The sequence below is a fragment of the Juglans microcarpa x Juglans regia genome, chromosome 4S, assembly GCF_004785595.1.
Source record: "Juglans microcarpa x Juglans regia isolate MS1-56 chromosome 4S, Jm3101_v1.0, whole genome shotgun sequence".
In the NCBI taxonomy this organism is placed as follows: domain Eukaryota; kingdom Viridiplantae; phylum Streptophyta; class Magnoliopsida; order Fagales; family Juglandaceae; genus Juglans; species Juglans microcarpa x Juglans regia.
This window is the reverse complement of record NC_054601.1, coordinates 26,168,652-26,180,506: the sequence shown is the minus strand read 5'-3', so window position 1 is coordinate 26,180,506 and position 11,855 is coordinate 26,168,652.

Below are 11,855 nucleotides of genomic sequence, written 5' to 3'. Positions count from 1 at the left end.
AAACATCTTGATATTTTTGTAATAGCTGCAACAGTGAGCCATTGGTCGAAGAAAGGCTAGGGAGGTTAGCTCCTAGGTGAATGTTGAAACAACTTAGCCCTTGCAAATCCTGACTTGTTGTTGGCAAAAGTTGGCCTAACAATCTTGATTTTCTTTTGAACAAGTCCTTGGTGGCTACTCTGTCTTCAACAACCTTGTGTCGAGGACCCATGATCCCTCTTAACTCAATTCAGTGGTTCTTGTACTGGAAGCTCATTGATAATTTAGTAAAATTCCACCAAATGGGTCCCAAAGGGCCAAGTCACTACATGCCAAGCATTACTTCACATCCCTCCAAATCCAACAATAAAAGATCGATAGAAAATTGGGTCCCTTGGAGCATAATGCCCACTTCCTTACACCACCCCCTACAGTCCAATTTCTCACCATTTGCCACCATAACCTTACCCATAGTTTGTTGTAACCCATTCGAAAGGCTATAGATACATTCAAAAAATTATGAAAGCCACCTGTATCCAACAATAATGTGATTCCTGACCCTGTAGAACTCCACAGACTCACATCATTTGAGGGGTCATTAATCCTATAATAGCATGCAAGGAAATGATGGGGTCTTCCTTTTCACAGTCTGGTTCACTAACTTGGTCTTCTTCCTCCCCTTGGCTGTCTTCAGTGTATACTTCTTCAATCAAGAAAAGTTTCTTATAGCAGTGCCTTAGTGTAAATCGATCATCACAATTGAAGCAGAGCCTTTTGGTCCACCTTTCCTACAACTCACTTGGGCTGAGGCATTTAATCGAAGGTGCCTTACCCTGTGATAGGGTTGCCGAAGGCAATGGGGACACCATCTCGTGGTTGCTCCATGAATACTTCCTTATTTAGTTGGCCATGGAGGAAAGCATTTGAGACATCTAATTGACAAATTGGCCATTGATGATGGACTGCAAGAGCCAAAACTACACAATGGTGGCTGGTTTAATGACTAGACTGAAGGTTTTAGTGTAGTCAATACCATCTTTTTGCTCATATCCTTTAGCAACAAGTCTAGCCTTATATTTGTCTAGGGAACCATCTGACTTTTGCTTGATTTTAAACACCCATTTGCAGTTGAGGACATGTTATTTTGGAAATTTTGGACATAAGGTCCAGGTGTTATTTACTTGTAATGCAATGAACTCAGATTTCATAGCAGCAAGCCATTCAGGGAATTTGGAAGTTTGTTTGAAAGTTTTGGGTTCAAAAGGTAATAGTGGAGTGCGGAGTGCCATGATGGGATGCTTGCTGGAATAATATAGGTAATATCCAAGAAATGACTTAGGTCTAGATTTTCCAGCTTGTGCTCGAGTAAGCAGTGGGTGAGATGGTTGAGTGCATTGTGCTTGAGGTGGTGGAGATGGGGAAGGGTTATTATTTTGAGATGCTAATGTAGGGTCTATAGTAGAAATATCTAAGATTTAGATGTTGTTGAAAAAGGAAAAGACAATGAATGAGGAGAAATGAGAAGAGCATTATACCTGAAGAAGATCATGTGTTTGGTCTAGAGGAGAGAATGGCTAAATCTCGAGCTGGAAAAGAATCTTCATCAAAGATCACACGCCTTGAAATAAAAACTCTATTGGTTGATGCGTCAAGACACCTATATTGTTTTTTATTCAGACTGTAACTAATGAAGATGCATTGTTTGGTTCTAAAATCAAACTTGTGCTTGTTGTAAGGTCTAAGTAGAAGGAAGCAAGCACATACAAATACTCGAAGGAAGGGCATAATTAGAATCTTTGTGCAGTAATTTTGTGTAGGGAGAAGTGAAGTTTAAAAGAGGAGTAGGGAGCCTATTGATCAGGTAAATTGATGTGAGGAAAGAATCAACCCAGTAAGACTTTGGAAGTCCAGAGGTGGCTAAGAGTGCTAATCCTGTCTCCATAATATGTCTATGTTTGCGCTTTGCTACCCTATTTTGTTGTGCAGTATGTGGGCAAGATAGTCTATGGAAAATCCCATGAGTTTCAAGGAAAGCCTTAAACTGAGTAGAGATGTATTCTCCACCCCCATCTGTTTGTAAGACTTTAATTTTAGATGATAGCAGATTTTCCACTAAACACTTGAATTTGAAAAAACATATAAAGATATCATATTTTTGTTGGATGGGAAACAACCATGTGAACCGAGAATAGTCATATACAAAGAGGACATAACACTTGCAGCCACTATGTGATGAAATAGGAGATGTCCAAACATCAAAATGGTATTAAATGGAGTGGTGCAGAGCTTTGTTAAGTATAGTTATAAAATGGTAATTGTTTGTGCTTTTCAAGTTGACAAGAAATACAAAATGAAGTTTTATTAATTGAGTCTATGATTGGAAGATTGAAACATTGCAATACTTTTCTAGTTACAGAAAGATGAGGTTGGCCTAAACGAAGGTGTCAAACTGAAGTAGAGCTCTTAATGCCCAGTATAGCAATGATTTCGCTAGTCTTATTTTTTGAGATTCTTCCCAGGTGGATTGGATAGAGTCCATTCTCATTCTTCCTAGTAGTAGGATCTTCCCTGTGGCAATGTCCTTAACAAAAAATATTAGATGTGAGTAAAGAGTAACAAGAATTATCTGTGCAAAACTTTTGGATGGAAAGTAGATTTGCAAATGCTTTTAGACAATGTAATATGTTTTGTAAATTAAAAGATAAACCATTGGCTTGAAGGGAAGTAAAACCAATGTGGAGATTAGAACCATTGCCTACAACTACAAAGTCATTGCCATGGAATGGATGCTGTAAGGTCAAATTGTCAAGTGAGGCAGTGATATGCTGATTTGCTCCGCTATCTGCAAACTAAGAATCAATTTCTTCAAGCTGAGCATTGGTTTGAGCAACCATGGAAGCTAGTTGGTGAGGAGGATGTCACCCTTGAAAAGAGTAATCCATATGTAAAAATAATCAAGAGCTTAATGGTTAGTTTTGCCACAAATTTGACAAGGGTTACAATTGTTGTTTTGAAAGATGGAGCCAGATTTGGCTATAGGAGCTTGATTGTGAGTGTTGTGGGAGGGTTTTTGGTTTGAATTCTTTTGAGGGAATGATTTGGAAGAATCATTTTGTCTAAATTTGCTAGTATTGAAATTCTTGTTGCCTTTGTTGCTAAAGAGAAGCCAAGGAAAGCCATACTTGGCATGAGATGTTGAGGCCAACTACAATAGAAAGAACACTCTCAGTTAGAGTTTTATTAATCCAACTCAGAAGGTACTGATCCTTCTTATTCCAGAGAACATATTTGGGATTCGAAGTGGGCGTAGACCCTTATTGGGAAGGAAGAAATTGTGTAGGACATAGCTCAGATCCATCTAGAATTCTTACAAGATCATGGGTTCATAACACTGGTAGGAATTGTGAAACCCATAAGAGATAGTTGTTGTTGTTTAGTTTAGTAGAAATGAATAGAGTGAGGTTTGAGATGAGAAAGGAAGCAACAAAGGATGTATCTGACATGATGAATTTCGTTGCTAGCCTTTGTGGCTCTTAATACCATGCAAAATGATAACAATGTAGAGAAGAATTGGAAGCAAAACTGTGTATTGATTTTAGCTTTACATATCCTTTTATATACATCTTTGTACTGTAATGACTAAATAAGTAAATACAGGATTACAATATTAAAATACAAGTTTACAGTATCAAGGTAATGAATGAAAATTGCACGATTCTCTCCTTCAAGTCTTGACTATATCACATTCGTGCAGCCTTTGATTAGAGTAGTGCCAGCTTGATCTAATGGCAGATTCCTTCTTCTTGTCTAGCGTGATTGTAGCATATAATATACCATGGTTAACATACCATGGTACAGTACTGCTTAGCTTGGAACTATAAAAGAATGCATCTTTTTGTACATAGCTTGTGTAGCTTCCACAAATTTTAAGTGTTAACATTATTCAAGATGCCCATTCAACCATATAACTGTAGTAACTATCATAGTAAACGTACATTTTTGTTATGCACTTTTATTAGCTAGAGCTCTCCCCAAACGCTGATAAATCCAAGCGGCTGGTCAAAGGGAAATGACGTCGACACCAAGTAATCTTTATAAAAAAAATATATTAAATTTAATTATAAATATTTGTAACGCCTCGATTCCGGAAGTCTGGAGAGTTAGCTCTTAATACTTAATATCAACTTCAATAACACAACTATAAAATTTAGAAAACTCCATAAAATATTAATTCATTTACTCAACCCAAAAATCTATGTTCCTTTATAGGAACAACAAAAAAATTCTCAATAACATAAATCTAAACTCTCCAAAGACTCGAAAATATCATTAACTCATCAAATTAAAATAACTGAAAATCAATGAATTTACTAACTACGACTCCAAATAAGCACTTGTACCCTTAGATACTTATTCCACTACAATCATCACACTTTACTAAAACTTCATACTCTTGTTCTCCAGTTGAACCATCAAAATTATCTAAAAAATATTTGGAGATAAGGGGTGAGTTATCAACAACTTAGTAAGCAGAAAACATATACTAGTGTGTAAACATAAATATTTATCAGAATTCAGAATGCTGAACAAAATATTTTCTTTCAGAATACAGAATCAGAATACTTGTTTTCAGAATGTAAAATGATAACATATTACCAAAAAAAAAAAAAATATAAGAGCGAAACTTCCAGAAAACATTCTTATGCAAAATTTCCTTTGGCAAAGCATAACTGACATATTTATCTTATCTCATCATATTAGAACAGAGACCATGTTTAACCCTCGTGGTAGGATTGTGCAAACCCTGGTAGCTAACCGAGCAGAAACAGAATGTAAATCTTCCCTTTATTCATTCTCGGAGCTCCGAGTGTGCACATAGGAAAGATCACGTAGAAAATCACTTTGTTTTCAAAGTGGGTGCACCAGAAACAGAAGAGTTGGTACCAATCCGAATAGAGGCCACAGATTTACACCCGTAGTAAGGTTAGAACGAAACAGAAACATAAACAAAATGTTATGCCAGAGGTTTTCAGAAATCATATCATATCATATCTGAGTACAAAACATCTTCATAATAGAACAGAATCAGATCATAATTTATGCACAAAATTATATATTCGATCTCTTTTGCACAGTTCAGAAAACAAAATGTCAAAAATAAGCTTATGTCTATACCAATCATACCAAAAGAATACTTTATTCTTAAACTGAATCTCATGAGTAATGCAGAACAAATAACTGAGGTAATTCAAATTTCTTTTCATAACAAAATATGCATAGTTCTCAAAAATCAACTTCAGCCCATTTTATTTTTATGCAAAGCCTAGTATAGGAACCCCGCTTACCTGGACTTCTTAGTTTTTTTAGAATTTTCCTTTAAAATGCCGAACAATAATTAATCGTCACCAATAAAATAATCACGTAATTCCTGTAAATTTTTAATCAAGCACGTATTTCAATATTTAAGCCTAAACTTCTAAAGCAACCTATTTTAATTCCTCAAGACCTAAATTCTCATAACTTCAAAATAAATCATCGCTTTCTAAAATCATCAATGTCCATTTAATAACTTTAATTAAAACATTTAAAAGTCTGACCTATTTATTATTGAAAACAAACTATAAAGTTTAATACTAGATAATATAATTATTCCAAAATATTTTAAAATAAACCATAACTATTTTTTAATAGACTAAATCAGATCTAAAGTGTAAAAATAACATTACACCAATATTGTTTACTCTTAAAATAAATATTTACTTAATAACATGTTAAAATACTCAAATGATTTCTATAATCATAATTAAATAAGAGTTTATTAACACTTATTAAAATTTTAAAACACATTAGCATAACTTGCAGTTCAAAGGGTAAAAAAATAATTTTAACAAAACTTCCTACCATTTCTACGTAAGGAACTCTACGACGTTTAGTGTGAAAAAAAAAACTTTCCTATTTTGAAAGCACGCAGAAAATTGTTACAGACGGCAGAGAGATTTCGAGACGAAAGATTACCTAGAGGGAATGGAGGTCGCGACAAAGCTAGGGTGCGGTGGACGAGGGTTGTCCTGGCGACATCGCACTGAGAGAGAACGGAGAGAGAGATTTTGAGAGAAAAGAAAGCACTATGAGAGGGACTCACCGTGTGGGCAAAGACGAAGCAACGACAAAATGGTTGGGAGAGGTGGAAGTGTCGTCCTTAGCGGCTGAGGCAATCGGCGTGGGAGGTGGCTTAAGGGCGGTGGGTTTGTTGAGCCAAGACTGCTCTGTTTTGGGAAGAAAAAACAGAGGTCCTTCAGCGTTGGCGAGGCTGCGCTTATGTGTTGAACGACTGAGGGATATGGGTCAACAAATGGGACTGGCGGCTTGTGCTGGCGTGACCATGTAAGTGGGTTGTTGCGGTTTATGGAAGGGGCGTGGGCAGCGCTAAGTGGGAGTGTTACGGTGCACACGCTGAATGTGGCTTCCTATCGGTCCGTACGTCAAAGTGCAGCGGCTGACGGCTGAATGGGTCAAGGCGGCTTATGGAGGTGTAGACCAGGTTCGTTGGGAAGGCGACTGGGATAGCTGAGCAGTGGCTATCACGGTGGTGGTGCAGGGATGGCGCTGTGGGGGGTTGGATGGCTGTGCTGCGCACGAGGGAGATGGGGAAAAGGAGACGACAACACTATTTTGGGTTTTCTTCATGTACGAAGGATGTGAATATATAGGTGGTTGAAAGACCAAAAATAAAACCCTAGAGATGAGAGAAAGATGCGTGCATGAAGAGGAAAAAAAAAAAGGGACATGAAACCGGTAGTACGTGGAAAAATAAGGTAACACGAGCTTAGGCTTTATCCATGAATTATAGGCCACAACTCAAACTCAAAAAAACACTTGTTAACCTAAAGTGGGTTTTTCTTACCTATAAACTCAAAAATTTTGTACAACGGGCTTGGTTGTGCTGGGTGTTACAATATTGGTAATGACTTACCAATCATATGAAATTTATAAAATATTTTAAAATTCTTAGAAAGTTTAATATTTTGAGCTCTCGTGAGGTCATGTGGTGAGAGCTTCTGTGATCATCTATTGCATGGGGACTGTTATTTGAAAGCACTTCGAACTTTGATTCAGAATATAGGCCGGGAAATGGCCTGTTAATTAATGTCTTAGTTTCATCCACAAAGACAGTCTTCTGGCTCCATTCTATAATATTTCTTATCTACAAGCTCGTCAATTCGTGTTTGAGACGAGATACTTTCCTTCTAAGTAAAATGCTCTGCTAGGGCTTTTTTGTTTGCGATTTTTTACTTCGGTTTACGTAGCTCTTGTGGCTGCATGGCGGCCATTGGCAGCCCCGCCCAGGTCATTTGCCGATCTCTTCTCCGCGGTTCCTCAGCCACTGCCGGAGATGGAGGTCCCTTTCCATCACCCAAAAACCATTGATGGCGAAATGGTTTTCATGTTTTCAACGGAGGAGATTGAGAAAACGGCTCAACCTTTTCGGTACTCTATCGTCCTTAAATTCCTCCGCCAGAGGCCTTCTCTCGACGTCGTGCGTACCTTTATTCGCAGCCGCTGGGGATTGTCTAGCATGCTAGTGATTTCTGCTATGCAACGACCGCGCCATGTTTTTGTTCGGATGGCCAACGAGGTAGATTTCTGTAAGGCTTTGTCCAGAGAATCATGTGAGATTAATGGAGTTTTCTACCGTCCTTTCGCGTAGACACCGGATTTTGATGTAAACTTTGAACTGCCTTGTGTCCCAGTATGGGTGTTTTTACCTGGACTCCCTCCTAATCTTTATCAGCCTTCTGTTTTAAAAATGCTCACAGCAACAATAGGAAGTTTTGTCCGATGTGATAACTCTACGGTTTGTGCGACGAGAACAAATGGGGCTCGGGTTTGTCTTCAAGTTGATTCTTCAAAGGAGCCAATTTCATACTTTTGGATCGGTAAACCTGGGGTTTCACGGAGTAAGAGGCAGGAGGTGGTTTTCGAAACCTTGTCTGCTTACTGCTCTTCTTGTAAAAGCCAAGGACATAATGTGAGGACATGTCGCATGATGGGTGAGAAGAAAAAGTCGTTAAAGGGTGGACAGAAGTGGGTAAGAAAGGATGAGAAACCAACAGAGGTTATGGAAGCAAATATTCAAAAGTTGGAAGACACGGTGGTCACGGTCGGTTTGCCTCTTGTAGTTACTGAGATGAATGAACCCAATAAGGTACGTAATGCAGGGAAGAAAGTGTTGGAGGTAGAAGACAAGATAGAAGGAAATAGGCGTTTGAATCCAGTTGTGAGTCTGGATGGGCTGCGGGATTGTGATGGGCTGCGCGAGTTAGGTGGAAGTCCAAAATATATGCAGTTTGTACCTCTCGTTGATGAAGAGAAACCAAGTTCTTCTGCTGGTCCTACGGGCCCACGACCCTCTAGTGATGAACAAGTAAATTTAAAGGAGGGACAATCGCTGACATTGGAATTGGACTTGGATAATAGAGGTGGGTTCAGGCATGGACATTCAGCTAGTGGAAGTCATGAATTTAGATGAGGATGGGCTTAGTGTGAATGGTGATCGACTGGCTGTGGTAATGATGGTACTCCAGTGGTGCAATTTATTCCCAATGGTTGTGCTGCTATGGTGGAGAAAGAAAGAGTTGAAGAGCCACAATCTGAAGGTGAAATTGATAGAGATAGGCTGAAAGATGACATACGAAAAGAATATTGCTCGGACTCTGAAAAATCATGGAAAACGGTACATAAGTTTCAAAAAAGAAACTCTACTCGGGCTATCACTCGCCCCACCAAACTTAATTTATGATTAGTCTAATTATTTTTTGGAATATCCGGGGAATTGGTTCTTCCAGGTCTTGTTTGAAGAAAATTATCAAAAAATATAGGCCTAAAATTGTAGCCTTAGCTGAGCCTTTTTTTATGGAAGATAAAATTTCAACTTATCTGGAGACTTTTAGTTGTGATTCTTTTGTCACCAATAAGGCGCAAAATGGGAAAATCTGGCTTTTGTGGAATGCCTCGGTCTCTATACAATGGTTGGCGGGGTCTAATAAATTTGTTTCAGTGAAAGTTGAGGAGAATGGGTTCACATTCATCCTTACTATTGTGTATGCTAAGTGCAATCCGTTAGAGAGGAAGTTTCTTTGGGAGGAATTGGTTGCTTCTAGTAATAGTAACTATCCATGGCTAGTTTGTGGTGACTTCAATATTATCAAAGAGGACTCTGAACGAAAAGGGGGCCGACCACGTCCTTTTGCAGCGATGGAAGACTTTAATTTGTGCATTCAAAATTGTGGTCTGCTTGACATGAGTTCCAAGGGTTCAAGGATGACTTGGTGTAATGGTCAGAGAGGCTTGGCACGTAGCTGGGCAAGGTTAAATAGATATTTTATTGATACTAATTTTCTTAATTGTTATCCTAACATGTTTTATCAGGTTTTGTCCCGTATTACTTCGGATCATTATCCTTTAGTTATCCAAATGGGTGACAATCCCTTTAGGTATGGGCCTAGTTCTTTTCACTTTCAATATATGTGGACTGATCATGTTGATTTTCTTAGTTTTGTTGAGGGGGTGTGGAATCAGGAGGGACCTGGTTTTGGGTTATGTAAATTATCTTTTAAGCTGAAAAGGATGAAGGTTGCGTTAAGAGATTGGAATCAACGTGTTTTTGGGAGAACTAATGTTATTATTGGTGATCTTGAGACTCGTATTGATACCCTGGAAACTCGCCTTCAAAACTCCTTTTCAGTGGAGGATGATAATAATCTCTTGGCTACTAACCTGGAGCTTTTAACTTGGAAGGGTCGAGAAGACATTCGTCTCTCTCATATGGCCAAGAAAAGTTGGCTTAAAGATGGAGATCAAAATTCTAAATTTTTTCATGCCTACTTGAAAGCCAAACTTCATAATAGGGTTACTGATATGTGTTTGGTGGATGGTACTCTTTTACAAACTCCGCTTAAAATCCATCAAGCGGCTATTGATTATTTCAAAAAATTTTTGGGTGAGTGCAGTAGCGGAGAGTTACCCAATTTAGGAGATTTCATGTCTCCTGTGATTACTGAAGATGAGAATTTGATGCTTTGTAATATCCCCTCCATTGGGGATGTTAAAGATGCGCTTTTTAGTATTCCTATTGATAGCAGCCCGGGTCCCGATGGTTTTGGTTCTGGGTTCTTTAGGGTTTGTTGGGATATTGTTAAAAATGATTTATTGGAAGCCATATCTGATTTTTTTCAAAATAAAACGCTTCCCAAATTTTATATTGCGTCTTTTATTGTGTTGATCCCAAAGGTTGATAAGCCTAATGGTTTTGATAAATTTAGGCCTATTAGTCTTTGCTCGGTGTTTTATAAGATTTGTTCTAAGATCATTGTGGGTCATCTGACGAATCTTCTTTCTAAGCTGATTTCTCATGAGCAATGGGCTTTTATTCCTGGGCGTGGCATTTTTGAAAACATTAGTCTTACTCAGGAGATGGTTCATTTTATTAATAATAAATCTCATGGGGGTAATGTTCTGATTAAACTTGACATGTCTAAGGCTTATGATAGAGTGAATTGGAGTTTTCTTTTACATGTTTTGGACTCTTTTGGTTTTTCTCCTCAGTTTTGCGACCTCATTAATTTGTGTATCTCCACCCCTTGGTATTCTATTATAATGAATGACACTCATTTAGGCTTCTTTAAAGGGGAACGGGGTCTGAGGCAAGGTGACCCTCTTTCGCTTTATTTATTTATTATTATGCAAGAGGTTTTGTCTCGTCTTCTGAAGGTCGCATTTCAGCATGATAAAATTGGTCAATTTACTCAGGCTAGAGGTACGCCTCTTATTTCCCACCTTATGTATACCGATGATATTGTCATATTTGCTAATGGTAGTAATAAGTCCATGAAAAGTTTGATGGAAGTCTTACATGTTTATGAGCTTTGGACAGGTCAAGTTCTTAATAAAGAAAAAAGTGCTATTTACTGTTCTAAGAAGATTCATTCCTCTAGAAAAGCTTCTATTCTCCGTATTACTGGTTTTTTGGATGGTGTTTTTCCTTATAAGTATTTGGGTGTTCCTATTGTAATTGGTAGGCTTAAGGTTTGTGATTTTGGTGAGTTGCTTGGGAAAGTGAATAAGAAAATTGCAGCTTGGAAAATGAAATTGCTTTCTATTGGTGGGCGGGTTATTCTTTTGCGTCATGTTTTGTCTAGCATAGCCACTCATCTTCTTGCTGTTTTACAGGTTCCTAAAGGGGTGCTTCTAGCTTTGAATAGGATTCTTAGTTCCTTTTTTTGGGGTGCTTCCGATGGCAAAGGTAAGCGTAAGTGGGTGGCTTGGCATTCTATTTGTACCCCTACGGAGGAAGGAGGTTTGGGTATTCGTGATTTTGGAGATATTCAGAAGGCCTTACACATGAAATTTGCCTGGCGTCTCATTCAGGGTCAGTCTTTATGGACTGAATTTTTTAGAGGTAAGTATGTTCAGGGTAATCATTTATCCTTACTGAATCCTAATAAGGGTTCTTGGTTTTGGAAATCTATTGTTCGTAGTATTCCAGAGGTTCTGAATAATTCAAAATGGATGGTTAGGGAGGGTAATATCTCTTTCTGGTATGATAATTGGGAGGATGGTGGTCCGCTCAGTGTTAATCATCAGGTGATTGAGAATCCTTTGTTGAAAATGAAAGAGTGTCGAGTTGATGACAGTTGGGATATTCCCCTTTTGGAGAGATTAGTGGGTGAAAGTAAAACTTCTGAGTTATATAAGTTTTTGGCTAGGAGGAAGGATGGGCATGATGTTCTTGTTTGGTTGAAGGATGATAATGGTAAATTTGCTATTAAAAGTGCTTGGGATTATATTCGTATTCGAGCGTCTCCCCTACCTTGGGC